The 18,094-nt window shown below is 43.5% G+C and overlaps 1 protein-coding gene across 3 annotated transcripts in view; it reads right to left on the bottom strand.

Moving 5' to 3' along the window:
* Nucleotides 1-18,094, bottom strand: part of MICU2 (mitochondrial calcium uptake 2) — a 256,675-nt gene that overhangs the window by 139,585 nt on the left and 98,996 nt on the right. The gene's annotated exons all lie outside the window — the stretch shown is intronic.

Here is an 18,094-nt window from a genome sequence, read left to right on the forward strand (position 1 = left end):
GAACATTAGGGATAAAGAGAGAAAGGCCAAAAGCCATGTAGAGTTTTCCCTTGCAAAGAGGATTAAAACCAATAGTAAAAGGTTCTATAGCCATATAAACAAGAAGAAAACAAAGAAAGAAGAAGTGGGACTGCTAAACACTGAGGATGGAGTGGCAGTTAAGGATAATCTAGGCATGGCCCAATATCTAAACAAATACTTTGCCTCAGTCTTTAATGAGGCTAATGAGGAGCTTAGGGATAATTGTAGGATGGCAAATACGAATGAGGATATGGAGGTAGATATTACCACATCCGAGGTAGAAGCCAAACTTGAACAGCTTAATGGGACAAAATCAGGGGCCCCAGATAATCTTCATCCAAGAATAAAGGAACTGGCACATGAAATTGCAAGCCCCTTAGCAAGAATTTTTAATGAATCTGTAAACTTGGGGGTTGTACTGTATGACTGGAGCATTGCTAACATAGTTCCTATCTTTAAGGGAAAAAAAGTGATCCGGGCAACTACAGGCCTGTCAGTTTGACATCGGTAGTATGCAAGGTCTTGGGAAAAATGTTGAAGGAAAAAGTAGTCAAGGACATTGAGATCAATGGTAATTGGAACAAAATACAACATGGTTTTACAAAAGGTAGATTGTGCCAAACCAACCTGATCTCCTCTTTTGAGAAGGTAACAGATTTTTTTAGACAAAGGAAATGCAGTGGATCTAATTTACCTCGATTTCAGTAAGGCATTTGATACAGTTCCACATGGGGAATTATTAGCTAAATTGGAAAAGATGGGGTTCAATATGAAAATTGAAAGGTGGATAAGGAACTGGTTAAAGGGGAGATTACAATGGGTCGTACTGAAAGGTGAATTGTCAGGTTGGAGGAAGGTTACTAGTGGAGTTCCTCAGGGATCCGTTTTGGGATCAATCTTATTTAATCTTTTTATTACTGCCCCTGGCACAAAAAGTGGCAATGTGCTAATAAAGTTTGCAGATGACACAAAGCTGGGAGGTATTGCCAATACAGAGAAGGACTGGGATATTGTACAGGAAGATCTGGATGACCTTGTAAACTGGACTAATAGTAATAGGATGAAATTTAATAGTGAAAAGTGCAAGGTCATGAATTTACAGTTTAATAATAAGAACTATTGTTATAAGCTGGGGAGGCATCAGTTAGAAGTAACAGAGGAGGAGAAGGACCTTGGAGTATTGGCTGATCACAGGATGACTATGAGCCGCCAATGTGATATGGCTGTGAAAAAAGCTAATGCAGTCTTGGGATGCATCAGGCGAGGTATTTCCAGTAGAGATAAGGAGGTGTTAGTACCATTATACAAGGCACTGGTGAGACCTCATCTGGAATACTGTGTGCAGTTCTGGTCTCTCATGTTTAAGAAGGATGAATTCAAAACTGGAACAGGTTCAGAGAAGGGCTACTAGGATGATCTCAGGAATGGAAAACCTGTCATATGAAAGGAGATTCAAAGAGCTTGGCTTGTTTAGCCTAACCAAAAGAAGGCTATGGGGAGATATGATTGCTCTCTATAAATATATCAGAGGAATGAATACCAGGGAGGGAGAGGAATTATTTAAACTCAGTACCAATGTGGACACAAGAACAAATGGATATAAACTGGCTATCAGGAAGTTTAGACTTGAAATTAGACGAAGGTTTCTAACCATCAGAGGAGTGAAGTTCTGGAACAGCCTTCCAAGGGGAGTAGTGGGGGCAAAAGATATATCTGGCTTCAAGACTAAGCTTGATAAGTTTATGAAGGGGATGGTATAATGGGACAGCCTAATTTTGGCAATTAATTCATCTTTGACTACTAGCAGTAAACATGCCCAACGACTTGTGATGGGATGTTAGATGGAGTGGGATCTGAGTTACTACAGAGAATTCTTTCCTGGGTGTCTGGCTGGTGAGTCTTGCCCACATGCTCAGGGTTTAGCTGATCGCCATATTTGGGGTCAGGAAGGAATTTTCCTCCAGGGATGATTGGCAGAAGCCCTGGGGAGTTTTCGCCTTCCTCTGCAGCATGGGGCCTGGGTCACTTGCTGGAAGATTCTCTGCACCTTGAAGTCTTTAAACCATGATTTGAGGATTTCAATGGCTCAGACACAGGTTTGATATAGGAGTGGGTGGGTGAGATTCTATGGCCTCTAAGGATGGAGATTCCACCACCTCCCTAGGTAACCCATTCCACTGCTTCACCATCCTCCTAGTGAAACAGTGTTTCCTAATATCCAACCTAGACCTCCCCCACTGCAACTTGAGACCATTACTCCTTGTTCTGTCATCTGCTACCACTGAGAACAGCCGAGCTCCATCCTCTTTGGAACCCCCCTTCAGGTAGCTGAAGGCTGCTATCAATTCCTCCCTCACTCTTCTCTTCTGCAGACTAAAGAAGCCCAGTTCCCTCAGCCTCTCCTCATAAGTCATGTGCCCCAGCCCCCTAATCATTTTTATTGCCCTCCGCTGGACTCTCTCCAATTTGTCCACATCCTTTCTGTAGTGGCGGGCCCAAAACTGGATTCAGAACTCCAGACGTGGCCTCACCAGTGCCGAACAGAGGGGAATAATCACTTCCCTTGATCTAATGGCAATGCTCCTACTAATGCAGCCCAATATGCCATTAGCCTTCTTGACAACAAGGGCACACTGCTGACTCATATCCAGCTTCTCATTCACTGTAATCCCCCAGGTCCTTTTCTGCAGAACTGCTGCTTAGCCAGTTGGCCCCTAGCCTGTAGCAGTGCATGAGATTCTTCCGCCCTAAGTGCAGGATTCTGCACTTGTCCTTGTTGAACCTCATCAGATTTATTTTGGCCCAATCCTCCAATTTGTCTAGGTCACTCTGGACCCTATCCCTACCCTCCAGCGAATCTACCTCTCCCCCCAGCTTAGTGTCCTCTGCGAACTCGCTGAGGATGCAATCCATCCCATCATCCAGATCATTAATAAAGATATTGAACCAAACCGGCCCCTCTGTGGTACTCTGCTTTATACCAGCTGCCAACTAGACATCAAGCTGTTGATCACTACCCGTTGAGACTGACTATCTAGCCTGCTTTCTATCCACCTTATAATCCATTCATCGAACCCATACTTTTTTAACTTGCTGGCAAGAATACTTGGCAAACCGTATCAAAAGCTTTGCTAAAGTCAAGATATATCACATCCATTGCTTTCCCTATATCCACAGAGCCAGTTATCTCATCATAGAAGGCAATCAGGCTGGTCAGGCATGACTTGCCCTTGGTGAATCCAAGTTGACTGTTCTTGATCACTTTCCTCTCCTCCAACTGCTTCAAATGGGGTTTCCTTAAGGACCTGCTCCATGATTTTTCCAGGGACTGAGGTGAGGCTGACCGGTCTGTAGCTCCCCGGGTTCTTTTTCCTTTTTTTTTTTTTTTTTTAAAAGATGGGCACTACATTTGCATTTTTTTTAATCATCCGGGACCTCCCCTGATTGCCATGAATTTTCAAAGATAATGGCCAATGGCTCTGCAATCACATCAGACAATTCCTTCTGCATCCTCTGATGCATTAGACATGGACCCATGGACTTGTGCATGTCGAGCTTTTCTAAATAGTCCTTAACTTGTTCTTTCACCACTGAGGGCTGCTCACCTCCTCCCTATACTGTGTTGCCCAGGAGAGCAGTGTGGGAGCTGACCTTGTCTGTGAAGACCGAGGCAAAAAAAAAGCATTGATTAATTCAGCTTTTTTCACATCATCCGTCACTAGGTTGCCTCCCCCATTCATTAAGGGTCATAGAATCATAGAATCTCAGGGTTGGAAGGGACCTCAGGAGGTCATCTAGTCCAACCCCCTGCTCAAAGCAGGACCAAACCCAACTAAATCATCCCAGCCAGGGCTTTGTCAAGCCTGACCTTAAAAACCTCTAAGGAAGGAGATTCCACTACCTCCCTAGGTAACCCATTCCAGTTCTTCACCACCCTACTAGTGAAAAACTTTTTCCTAATATCCAACCTAAACCTCCCCCTCTGCAACTTGAGACCATTACTCCTTGTTCTGTCATCTTCTACCACTGAGAACAGTCTAGATCCATCCTCTTTGGAACCCCCTTTCAGGTAGTTGAAAGCAGCTATCAAATCCCCCCTCATTCTTCTCTTCTGCAGACTAAACAATCCCAGTTCCCTCAGCCTCTCCTCATAAGTCATGTGCTCCAGCCCCCTAATCATTTTTGTTGCCCTCCGCTGGACTCTCTCCAATTTATCCACATCCTTCTTGTAGTGTGGGGCCCAAAACTGGACACAGTACTCCAAATGAGGCCTCACCAGTGCTGAGTAGAGGGGAATGATCACATCCCTTGATCTGCTGGAAATGCCCCTACTTATACAACCCAAAATGCCATTAGCCTTCTTGGCAACAAGGGCACACTGTTGACTCATATTCAGCTTTTCGTCCACCGTAACCCCTAGGTCCTTTTCTGCAGAACTGCTACCCAGCCATTCGGTCCCTAGTCTGTAGCAGTGCATGGGATTCTTCCGTCCTAAGTGCAGGACTCTGCACTTGTCCTTGTTGAACCTCATCATATTTCTTTTGGCCCAATCCTCTAATTTGTCTAGGTCCTTCTGTATCCTATCCCTACCCTCCAGCGTATCAACCACTCCTCCCAGTTTAGTGTCATCTGCAAAGTTGCTAAGGGTGCAGTCCACACCATCCTCCAGATCGTTAATGAAGATATTGAACAAAACCGGCCCCAGCACCGACCCTTGGGGCACTCCACTTGATACCGGCTGCCAACTAGACATGGAACCATTGATCACTACCCATTGAGCCCGACCATCTAGCCAGTTTTCTATCCACCTTACCGTCCATTCATCCAGCCCAGACTTCTTTAACTTGCTGGCAAGAATACTGTGGGAGACTGTATCAAAAGCTTTGCTAAAATCCAGAAATAGTACATCCACTGCTTTCCCCTCATCCACAGAGCCGGTTATCTCGTCATAGAAGGCCCCAGAACATAGAAGGTCCCATACTTTCCCTTCTTGTTACCTTTCACATCCCTTGCTAGCTGCAACTCCAGTTGTGTTTTGGCCTTCCTGATTACACCCATGCATGCTCGAGCAATATTTTTATACTCCTCCATCTTTCCTCCCTGAACAGTTTATACCGATCCATGACAGTGCTCCAGGTATGTGAGCTACCCCACCAAGTCTATGTTATTCCAATCACATCATAGTTCTTTGACTGTGCCAGGACTTCCAATTCTTCCTGCTTGTTTCCCAGGCTCCTTGCGTTTGTGTACATACACCTAAGGTAATTAGCCGATTGCCCTGCTTTCTCAGTATGAATCAGGAGGCCCCCCCAGATTGCACCCTCCTCCTTGTGTTTCCTCCCGGTATCCCACTTCCCCATTTACCTCAGGGCTTAGGTCACCATCCCCCAGCAAACCTAGTTTAAAGCCCTCCTCTCTAGGTTAGCAAACCTGCCTGCAAAGATACTCTTCCCTCTCTTCGTTAGGTGGATCCCATCTCTTCCTAGCAATCCTCCTTCCTGAAACAACACCCCATGATCGAGGAATCCAAAGCCCTCTTTCCGACACCATCTGTGTAATCACGCATTTATCTCCACAATTTGACGGTCCCTACCTAGGCCTTTTCCTTCCACAGGGAGGATGGACAAACACGACTTGCGCCTCAAACCCCTTTATCTTTCATAGAGCCACGTAGTCTGCAGTGACACACTCAGGGTCATTCTTGGCAGTATCATTGGTGCCCATGTGGAGAAGTAGGAAGGGATAGTGGTCTGAGAGCTCGATCGGTCTTGGCAGACACTCTGTCACATCCTGAATTCTAGCTCCAGGCAAGCAGCACACTTTGAGTCTCTCGGTCTGGTCGGCAGATGGATCACTTTGTCCCCCTTGGGAGGGAGTCCCCTACCACCACCACCTGTCTCCTCCTCTTGGGAGTGGTGGTCATGGAACACCCATCTCTAGGACAATGCATTTCATGCCTTCTGGTCAATGGGGTCTCCTGATTCCTTCCCTTAGATGGCTCTTCCAAATCACTCTCCACAGTAGTACCTGTGCAGAGAGCCTGAAAACAGTTTCTTACCTCTATCTGCATAGGGGGTACATGGGTTCTCCTCATTCTTCTTCTGGAGGTCCCATGTGTCCAATTTTCTTCCCTGTTCTGCATTGCCCGGCATATTGTGTCTCCAGAACCAAATGCTGACTTCTGTCAAGAAAGTCAGCATTTTCTCTGATGCAACGCAAGGTTGATACTTGCGTCTCTAGTCCTTTAACCTTCTCTTCCAATATGGAGACCAGTTTGCACTTTGTACAGACGAAGTTGCTTCCATCCCCTGGGAAAAAGACAAACATAGCATATCCTGTGCAGGTCACAGCTGATCGCTCACTATCCATGTCTTCCTTCTAAAAGTGTCCTCAGATGTTGTATTTATTTCTCAAAGAAGCCTAAAAGGCAAAAACACTCTGTGGGAATTCCCCCCAGGGAAATTCCCTCTATTTGCCTGTTCTCTGTTCGCCGCTCACTCAGTTCACAACTGGCTGCCTTTTTATAAGGCTCCTGACTCGAAGCAGTTGGCCCAGCTCAAAGCTTTCCATCCAATCAACCACTCAAGGCCCACCTGGAACAAAGCAGTTCCAATTTACACTTTTCAAACAAAAACAAACAAACACGGTCAAACAGTCACACTTTTCAAACAAACACACTGTCAAACTCCTTTTGTCCACTACTTCTTTCAGAACCCATCACTACTACCCCCTAGTCAGACAGGGATGTTCCAACAGAGCAATGCAAGGTTCTTCCATCTCCCTGGTATCTGAGTGTAGTAAGTTGATCACATAACTTAAATATGATTTTCTTTAGGCTACATTCCTATATACTTGAGATAAAGCTATTTTATGTTATCCTGGCTGCGCTATAATGAACTGCTTTTGTAAAAGCTTATGGTATCACTGAAGCAGGTTGTCAAGTGTCTGCTGATTTTCTTTTCCAAGACCCTCATGGCTATCAATGGTGCTGCGTTTATCAGGAGCTATTGTATTCTTGGAAGCAGACCATATTGATAGTAGAAACATTAAATTTCCTTGGGAGGTCCAGAACTCAATCTGATGCAATCCTCTCTTCACTGCCTGCTAATTATTTTTTTTTTTAAAGATTATCTGCATGTCAGAGGCTCTTATTTTCTGACATAGTATGACTAGAGTATTCATTTCAGGAGGGATAAAACTATGCATGAAACAGGTTGAGTCAAGTTACAGCTATATTGGTCCCATTTCTTTTTACTCAATTAATTAATTTATCAAACATCCCAAAAAAAGCAAAGAGTCCTGTGGCACCTTATAGACTAACAAATGTTTTGGAGCATGAGCTTTCGTGGGTGAATACCCACTTCGTCGGATGCATCCAATGAAGTGGGTATTCACCCATGAAAGCTCATGCTCGAAAACATCTGTTAGTCTATAAGGTGCCACACGACTTTTTGCTGCTTTTACAGATCCAGACTAATACGGCTACCCCTCTGATACTTGACAAACATCCCAAGACTCCAGACATTCCTACATTTTTCAAAGATGTCAGAGTGTTTACTTATAAACGTTAGCATTATTTTTAGCTATTACTGTAAAGAATGTTTTTCTTCTTTTGCTTGAGAAACTTCCTTTTATGCTTCAGAGAAATTCTTCCAGGCTGCCCAGTATCATAATTTCCTCCTCTTCAGGTATAATTCAGTGCTTGATTTTTGCCTGATATCTAGAATCATCCCAAGAAAAGTATTTTCACTCTGGATTTGTACGTAGCTGAAAATTTCTTCTGCTGTGTATCTCATGCTGGTGAATGTGCAGAGTCTTGTTGATCAACAAGTCTTTTAAAACTGGATTTCAGAATAGCTCAAGCGTACAAACCAAATAAAATTTACAAAAGCAGAGATTTTTACATTAACTGTATTTCCTGATTTAAGACATTTCTGACAGATATTCTTCACACTACTTTTCCAGAGATGGCTACTTTTAAGTGCTTATCCCTCAAAGCCTTTAATACTTTAAGGTGACATACAAAGATTTAAACAAAAATGATGTAACAGCAAGGTAAGATGCTGAATGCCCCAAGTAGCGAAGAACAGAGGGAATTTAAACACATACAGTGGTCACCTTTTTACTCCCAAAGAATGCTAAGTAGCTTGAGAGTCTTTAAAAGAGTTCAGGGGTCTGTCTTTCTTCTGAAAACAAACCTCAGGCACAATGCCTGAATTCTGCATCCATGAGGCCCTCCTCATGGTCCCATCCAATGCCATAATTCTCACTAGGACATCTGCCACGTCCAGAGCTGACTGCAGTGAGGTCTTGACCACCATATGGCCTTCTACAATGAATGCTTTAAACTCTTCTCTGGAGGCTTCTGGCAACTTCTCTGTGAACTTAGACATGATGGCCCAACAAAGTCATATTTAGAGAACAACGCCTGCTGGTTTGCGATGCGCATCTGCAGGAAAGAGGAGGTATCAATCTTCCTCTGCATCAAATCCACCCTCTTGGACTCTTTGTTCTTAGGGGTGGATTTATACCTTCCCTGCCATTCTCTGTCAATTGTTGCAGTTACCACCAGCGAATTAGGGGCCAGGTGGGAATAGAAACTCTCAAAATCCTGTATGGGAATGAAGTACCACTTCTCTGAATGCTTCTCTGTGGGAAGCAATGAAACTGCAGTATTCTAGCAGGCCTTTCCAGGCTCCAACAAAGCCTCATTTATCGGGAGGGCTACTTTCTGCAGAGCTGATGATTGGAAAATATCCAGCAGTTTATGCATATTCTCCTGCAGGAATTCTGCCTCAACATCCAAGGTAGCAGCCATATTCCTCAGGAGGTACTGATTTGCCATAAGTCTTCAGGTATCAAGGGAGAGGAAGATTTCAGCACAGTAGAGTCATGTGGTGAGGCAGTTTGCAGGACTAGAGATCTTGCTCTAGAACAGGAAGATTGAGACTTTAGGGACTGAGGAGTGTCCCAGGGATTCTGAGGAAGCCACTGGGCATACAGGTAAGATGCTGGTGACCTGTAAACACTGGGCCAAGAGCCCCTGTCCCAACTGTGGCACAGGTGTCTATCTCTGATCACTGATGGTGATCTGAAGGTGATTTCTGGTGCTTACTGGGTGATGAGGGGGAGGATGCCCCTGATTTGGACCCTGAGGAGTCCCAAAGGTTCTCTGGTGACAGTTGGGGAACCAGCCCTGATGGGGCAAACAAACAGTCAGACTTGTCTGAAGCCCGATATGGGGACAACATCAGCGCCAAAGAGGAATACAGGGTTGGAACTGACAGTACGGAATGAGAGACACTCCCACCAAGTACTGGGAGAAGTGCCGGCATTGAGGCTAAGGATGTTACTGAACTTGACCAATGGATCTGTAGCAAAGGATGCACCAGTGTTGAGAGGGCCTTTGGTGCCGGGCCCAGTGTCAGCTTCAATTCTACAGCCTGAGGCCTTGGCAGTGAAAGCTGTGGTGCTGACAAGCTGGGCAGCTCTGCAACACAGCCAGAAGGTACCAAGGGGGCAACACTGTTGCCAATAATCTGATCTTACAAAAGCAGATATGGATGTAACACCAACCCCAAAATTGCAAACTGGGGTAACAAAGTGGCAGACAAATGTACCCAGAAGAGATCATGCAACTTCCACTAAATTTTCAATTTGCTTTCCCAACCATCATCATAAATATTCCTACAAAATAGTGCTCTGATCCTATGAATGCAGACCGCTCGGATTAAATCAGAGAAATTATATTCAGAAAACAACACAAAATCTCCCCTCATAGAAGCTCAAATGATTAAAATAGCTACTGAATTATTTCTTACATTATTCACATCACTGACCTGTGTTTTAATATTTCTTCAACAGTCAGATGGCCATTAAGAAAAACAGATCTAAGAATTCCATGCAGCTAGGCAAGTGCCAAAAACTTTTTTCAAATTTTGTAGTTTTATATGTAACGTTATTACTATAAAAAATATGCTAAAACAATTAACTATTTAAAATTTAACTATATGCCCCTTACCTCACAACAGAACACATTTTCTTTAATTTCCTTTTTTTAAAAAAAAAATTACAGGGGGAAAATAGTTGACAAACAGTAAACTGTATCTAAAACATTTTACCAAATATTTCACCACTCTTACTGTTCATGTGTTATGGTTCCACTGAATGTGTAACACTAAATGTTCAGTCCTCATTTCTAGGTGCTGCATTTTGACAACTAAAATAGCAGATGCCAAATGAAATGTTATTCTTAACACACACGCCAAGAAAACTTTAGGTGCTCCCCCACATGCATTTAAAAACATGGCTATCCAAAATATATGAACTTTTAGGAAAAGAAATAAAGATATCACAGCTTAACATGCCTGTCCTTTAAAATTTTAATTCAATCACACCTTTTTGATTGTTTGCTACACCCCTTATTCCTCCTCTTCCAGGAGTGTACAGAATTTACCAATACTCGATTTCAGTAGTCACACTTTGCATGAAGTACTTCTGTCTAAACTGTCCATTTATACTTAGGGTACATCCACACTACCCACTGGATCGACGGGTAGCGATCTATCTATCGGGGATCGATTTATCACATCTCATTTAGACGTGATAAATCGATCCCCGAATGCGCTCCCATCGACTCAAACTCCACCAGGGCGAGAGGTGGAAGCGGAGTCGACAGGGGAGCCGCAGCCGTCGATCCTGCGCCGTGAGGACGGGAGGTAAGTCGAAATAAGATACGTTGACTTCAGCTATGCTATTCCAGTAGCTGAAGTTGCGTATCTTGCATCAACACCCTTCAAGTGTAGATCAGGCCACAGTTTCTCAATTCTTAAGCTTCCCCCTGAGTTTTGAACTCTTACACCAAGAAAAAAACACACCAATTTCACTAGTCTTTTTCATATGTTTGTAAATTTATGTTGCCTCTCTTCCAAAGACAAGTCCAACTCCTTTAACTTTTATTCATAAAAGATTCTTTATCTTTGTTACTTCTTATTGCACTCCCCCGCCCGCCCCACAAGGCAATAATATCTACCGTGTGTGGCATGGTGACTGTCAAACAGATAGTTAAGGGTTAAGGTCTCTTACCTGTAAAGGGTTAACATGCAGTACCTGATGACCACCTGACCAGAGGACCAATCAGAGACAAGATAATTTAAAATCTCTGTGGAGGGAAGCCTTTGTCTGTGTTAGAGAGTTCTCTTTTTGGATCTAAGGCCTGGTCTACACTAGGACTTTAATTCGAATTTAGCAGCGTTAATTCGAATTAACCACGCACCCGTCCACACCAGGAAGCCATTTAATTCGACCTAGAGGGCTCTTTAGTTCGAATTCGGTACTCCACCCCGACGAGGGGAGTAGCGCTAAATTCGACATGGCTATGTCGAATTAGGCTAGGTGTGGATGCAAATCGAACTTAGTAGCTCCAGGAGCTATCCCACACTGCACCACTCTGTTGACGCTCTGGACAGCAGTCCGAGCTCAGATGTTCTGATCAGCCATACAGGAAAAGCCCCGGGAAAATTTGAATTCCTTTTCCTGTCTGGCCAGTTTGAATCTCATTTCCGGTGTGGACGTCGTGGCGAGCTCAGCAGCACTGGCAGCGATGCAGAGCTCTCCAGCAGAGGAGTCCATGCAATCTCAGAATAGAAAGAGGGCCCCAGCATGGACTGAGCGGGAAGTCTTGGATCTGATCGCTGTGTGGGGCGATGAGTCTGTGCTTTCGGAGCTGCGCTCCAAAAAACGGAATGCAAAGACCTACGAGAAGGTCTCCAAAGCCATGGCACTCAGAGGATACAGCCGGGATGCAACGCAGTGCCGCGTGAAAATCAAGGACCTGAGACAAGGCTACCAAAAAATCAAAGCGGCAAACGGACGCTCCGGAGCCCAGCCCCAGACATGCCGCTTCTACGAGGCACTGCATGCCATTCTCGGTGGGTCTGCCACCACTGCCCCACCAGTGACCGTGGACTCTGAGGATGGGATAGTGTCGACGGGCAGTTCCTCGGCGATGTTCGCCGATGGCGAAGATGAGGAAGGGTTTGTGGAGGACGAGGCAGGTGACAGCGCTTACAATACTGCTTTCCCCGACAGCCAGGATCTCTTCATCACCCTCACAGAGATCCCCTACCAACCCTCCCCGGCCATTAACCCAGACTCCGAATCAGGGGAAGGATCAGTCGGTAAGTGCTATAAACATGTAAACATTTATTTTTTAACAAAACAGGAATCCGGGTGTCCTGGCGCTTCAGGGCAGGGGCCAGCAAGTCACACAGTTCAAGGAAAGTGCCCTTATGCATCCTGAAGTTTCGCAGCCACTGTGATTCATCCCAGACCTGCAGCACTATGCGGTCCCACCAGTCCGTGCTTGTTTCCCGGGCCCAGAATCGCCGTCCCACAGCATGAACGTGACCCATTGCCACCATGATCTCCGCGGCGCGGGGTCCCGTGCTTTGTGAGAGGTCTGTGCCACTCTGACACTTCATGTCCTCACCGCGCTGCCGGAGCCTCCTCGCCCGATTTCTCAGCAGCTGACTGTGGAAGAGGTGGACGATAAGGTGCGAGGAGTTGACAACGGCCATAAGTGCAGCGATGATCGCAGCGGGCTCCATGCTCGCAGTGCTGTGGCGTCCGCGCTGTCACTGACCAGAAAAGTGCGGTAACAGATTTTCCGCCGGTGCTTTCAGGGAGAGAGGGCGGGAGTGACGGTTGAATGACAACAGTTACCCAAAACCACCCTCGACACATTTTTCCCCCAGCAGGCATTGGGGGCTCTACCCAGCATTCCAATGGGCAGCGGGGACTGCGGGAACTGTGGGATAGCTTCCCACAGTGCACCGCTTCCAAAGTCGACGCTTGCCCCGTTAGTGTGGACTCACAAAGTCGAATTAGTGTCCTTAGTGTGGATACACAAATTCGAATTCATAACGTCGAATCCACAAATTCGACCTAAGTTAAATCGAACTACTCTTGTAGTAGCAGCAAAGAATCCTGTGGCACCTTATAGACTAACAGAAGTTTTGCAGCATGAGCTTTCGTGGGTGAATACCCACTTCTTCGGATGCAAGCAGTGGAAATTTCCAGGGGCAGGTGTGTATATATAAGCAAGCAAGAAGAACAAGAAGTGGGTATTCACCCACGAAAGCTCATGCTGCAAAACTTCTGTTAGTCTATAAGGTGCCACAGGATTCTTTGCTGCTTCTACAGAACCAGACTAATACGGCTACCCCTCTGATACTCTTGTAGTGTAGACATACCCTAAGAGAGGCCAGTCATGTCTCTAAGTTCTCCTGGAGTAGTTTCTACTATTCAATAGTGAGTATTAATTAGAAAGGCGGATTAGTCTTATAATTTGATTTCTACATTTGCAATTGTGTGTTGCTGAAGGAATTTCTTTAATTCTGTACTGTTATTGCTTTTACTGAAAAAGAAAGGAGGGGGGATTCTCTCCAGAGATTGCTAAGTTTAGACCTGTATATTGTTCCATCTTGGTTACAGAGACAGTGACTTTCTTTTTTATTCTTTAATAAATTCTTTTCTATTAAGGACTTGGTTGGTCTTTCCTTGGGTGGATTCTCAGGGAAAGAGGAGGGGGAGGTATCCCTCTGTAGTTAGATCCCGGTGTCTCTCCTAGGAAAAGGGAGTGGGGAGGAAGCAGGAGGGAATGGTTTATTTCTCCTGGGTGAAAGAACTCCATGGATTTGGGGCTCTTGGGATCCCCAAGGATTTTGGGGAAGGACTGTGTCCCAATCCACGTACCTGATTGGGTGGTGGCAGCTTTTACTAGATCTAAACTAGGATTTTAGTTTAGAGGGAAACCAAGGCAGGTCCCCACTTTGGAACCCAACAGCTCTAAGTGGGGGTGAGACCTATGACAGTGACCAACACTGCACAGAGTATTCCAGATGGAGTCTAACACTCCTGTAACTGTATCACCTCTTGTTTTGTATTCAGTCCCTCTGCTAATACAACCTAGTAACTTTCTTGCTTGCACCTGTGGACAAGCCTTATGGTTTCAATGATTTTTCCACAATAACCTTTAAATCCTTTTTCTAGTCAGGGTGCTGAATGATTGTTCCATTTCAGCACATACTGTATTTCCTTTGGTTTCTTGTTCCCAGACTAATTATTTTACATTTTTCCACAGTGGCATTTGCCAGCTGTGGGCCAGCCACCTAAACAATTTTAAATCCTTTTGCATCTGATTGTATTATTCCTAATTCACTGAATTTTATTACTTTCAAAACAGAAAAACGTACAGTAAACAGATGTATATGCACGAACACATTACTTATGTGGAGGTGTGATGCAAGTGACCAGTGTATTTTTGTAATTTATCATGTGCCTTTGGCCATTTCACTTGCATTTTTTTTTTACTAATCCCTCTCTACTGGGACTACTTCTAACACTCCAAACTTCTGAGCAGCTTCCATCCACTGCCATTTAAAAAAAAAAAAAACTTGCCATGAAAATATGTCTTTCCCCAAATGTAATCCTGCTGCCTCAAACTGCATTTACCTGCACATTAGAACCATCAATATCAGTCTCAAACTAGTGACAAGTTTATGACCTGCTCTTATGATCTATTGAGGGTACAAATGGGAACTTTATTCCATCAGAAGTCCACTATTTCCTCTTTTTCACGGTATAAGGAATTTGTTTCTAGTTCTGGTAGCAGTCAAACTATTAGGCCTTAAAATTATAACATGTATACAAAGGTTATGGTAGATAATTTTTAGAGATTTGTAAAATATATCATTTATAATTTTCCTTACTGATTATAGCACTGATGTACGTAAAGGGAGTTCTCACTCATTCCACAGAAACAGTGATTCAGGATATCAACTAATCTGGGGGCGGGGGGGTATGTAAGCCTTCTTTCGGCCAGCACATCCCTCAGCCCGCACTGCTTCCTGCAGCCCCCATTGGCCTGGAGTGGTGAACCGCGGCCAGTGGGAGCTGTGATCGGCCAAACCTGCAGACGTGGCAGGTAAACAAATGGGCCCGGCCTGCCAAGGGCTTTCCCTGAACAAGCAGCAGCCCTAGTTTGAGAACCACTGATATAGAGCACTGTAGCTTTAAGCAAGCATCTAACATCACTAGGGACTTATGATGTTACAAAGCCATAAGCAGCCAAACAGGAAACTATTCAGACTGCATTTGAAAGAGCAAATGGGGGAGGGGAACATGCAGCAGGGCGTTTGGGGGCCGCATCCGACTACAGTGACTTATCTCATTTAAAAAAAAAATTGAAGTTTTTATTTTTCAGGCAACCACCAAGTATTCTGTCTTAATCAATACTCCATTTTCACATTTTGCATGTGGGAAAAAAGAAACAAAGCACAGTTTGAAATATGTGGGTATGAACTACCACTTGATTATGAATTTTAAAAATCCAAGAAGCTAATTTAAAATGTTAATTGCAGAAATATGCAAAAGTATATCAGGATTTGCATAATGAATTTGTGTAGTTAAACTGAATGATTTACCACAGCTCTACCATCCTCCAACTGAGGGCTGGTGTAAACTAAAGCTGTAAGTTACGTAACTTAAGTCTATGTAACTTAGGTCGACTTACAGCGGTGTCTACACCATGCTGTGTTGATGGGAGATGCTCTCCTGCCGACTTACCTTACGCTTCTGAGGGAGCTGGACTACAGAAGTTAACAGGAGAACACTCCACCATCAATTTAGCAGGTCTTCATCAGATCCACTAAATTGACACCGCTGCATCTATTGCAGCAGTGCCAATTTAGCCATAAGTATAGACATGCCCTTAGTGAGCAGGGCTGCTGATCTCACCTGGTAGCCTAAAGACTGCAGTCCCATCTCATAATCATCCTTTTCCATAAATGTGAAGAACAAAGTTGAAGCACCTGTTATTTTTAGGGCTATCAATTAATGGAATGTTTTAATAGAAGTTGTGATCTTTCCGTGATTTCTTCCATCCAATCCACATCACTCATTACTATTAATTACATTGTCAGAAAGTGATTTTATTGCTGTACCGTAACATTTTGAGACTATTAAACAAAAAAATTCAAAGAACTGTAAATATGTTGTTGATATATCTAGTATTGTCCTATTCTGTGACTTTTCAAAAAATGTGGTTTATTTATAAGTACTAATAAATTCATTTAAAACCTAAACATTAATATTAAATTGTGTTGGTCTGGTGACAAAATCCGTGGTGTGGACATAGGATACCTCTAGTGGGAGTGCCTCATGGACTGTTATTTACCTGGCAACATGCTCGGTTAGACTACACTACAGTCATGTTGTGGAAGAGTAATAACTCTAGCCTTTGAAATTAAATGTTTTTTATCTCTACTTTTTATCCACCTTGAAATAACATCTTATACTTTAAAAATAAATACTTTTTAGCTAATTTTTATGATCTGACTGTCATCAAGCCAAGACTGCTTCTGGCAGAATAATCCACCAAGAGGGTAGAGAGGCCTGAGCCATGAACCTGTACCTTGTCTGAAGCTAGACATTGTAGTTTTCCCAACAACTTTGTTTCAAATAGATGGTTTGATACAGGTAAAATTAGTTCCCACTGCTATCACAGTGGTTCTCAAAACTTGAGTCCTCGTCTGCTGATACAGTTCTGGTCATGTGATACAGATTATCTTTGTGTGTTTCCAGCTGCTAAGTCACATTATTAGAATGTAGAAGTATATTAAAAATGGTTCTAGTCATGCATGCAAATTTTATGTGAATAGATATGGTATGTTTTTAACGATTGTCTTGATGTTAACAGTTTAGGCAAAATGATTCATTGTATATTAAATTGATACTTGTTTTATTTAATGCATTTTCAAATCAAATTTGACACAAATATTCCCCTGACTTGAACTAACTTGCATTAGACAGAACAGCGAAGGCCATGTCCAGAAATTTTATGTGATAGCAGGATGTCAAACCCACATTTGACTTTGTTTATTGCAAAGGGAATAATTTGTAAAATTTTAGAAATTATATGTGAAGATAGTGGGTAGGGACAGGGGAGAAAAATGAATTCTCCTAAAAAAATAATAATAATCTGGAAATCAAAGATGAAAGGAGAAAGTTTCAGACACAGATTCCTGAATCCTTATTTATTGTGTGTGTGTTACAATAGTAGTTTTAGAGGCCCCAATCCAAGATTAGGGATTTATTGTGCTAGGCATCAAACAAGTACGAGAGATAAGCCCTGCCCCAGCTCACAATACAGGATTACATCAAGATGAAAGAGGCAGAAGAACTAACAGAAAGGTAGGTGGTGGGGGATGAAGTAATAGTAAAACAAGCACATTTCACATAACTGTGTGCCACCTGACTAACTGTCAGACGGCAGCATTCCATAAGAAACATGGCAGTGTGAAGTCAGAAGCAGGGCAGGTGAAGGAGGACAAGGTGGTGATTTTGTGAACTTTGACAAGCAATAAAAGTGGAGGTGAACACTGCAAGAGAGATAAGATCTGGTGGGTAGGGCAGAATTAAATAGATAAAGGCTTTAAAAGGTGAAGATACGCCCTTAAACTCCTGTCTATAATTTGAGATTTTCTTTTAGTTTGTGAACAAAAAGTATACGTTTTCTGGAAAAGACAAGGATTCTCTCATACTATAGGGTTCATAATATAGAACCCTAATTAATAGAGAAGTTGTCTGGTGCATATATCCAGTATCATCATACAGACCACCTCCTCTCACTTTCCAAACTGCATGGACTACTTCCCTTCCCACTGGTAATAGTGTAACTCCTTTGTGCAAGTACAGAAATTACTTACATGGAAAGTAAAGAGCTCACTACTGTAGCAAAGAATGGAGAGAGAGAGAGAGAGAAACAGCAGAAGGAAGAGAGGGATTCACCTCACAAAAATAGAGAGGGGAGAGAAGAGAAAGCAGAAAGCCACCAACCTCCCCAACCCTCACAGAAGGCAAGGGAAGATAAAAGGAAGTGGAGAGGAATTGGTGTGAGATTTAACAAATTTTCTCTTGGGACCTAAGCCAAGATTTGAACTAAGGACCATAGAGGTTGTAGTTAGTTCATTATCTCAAAGTCTCAACTGATCTCTTGATATATCATCTTCAG

Source organism: Mauremys reevesii, linkage group 1, assembly GCF_016161935.1.
Source record: "Mauremys reevesii isolate NIE-2019 linkage group 1, ASM1616193v1, whole genome shotgun sequence".
Taxonomy (NCBI): Eukaryota; Metazoa; Chordata; order Testudines; family Geoemydidae; genus Mauremys; species Mauremys reevesii.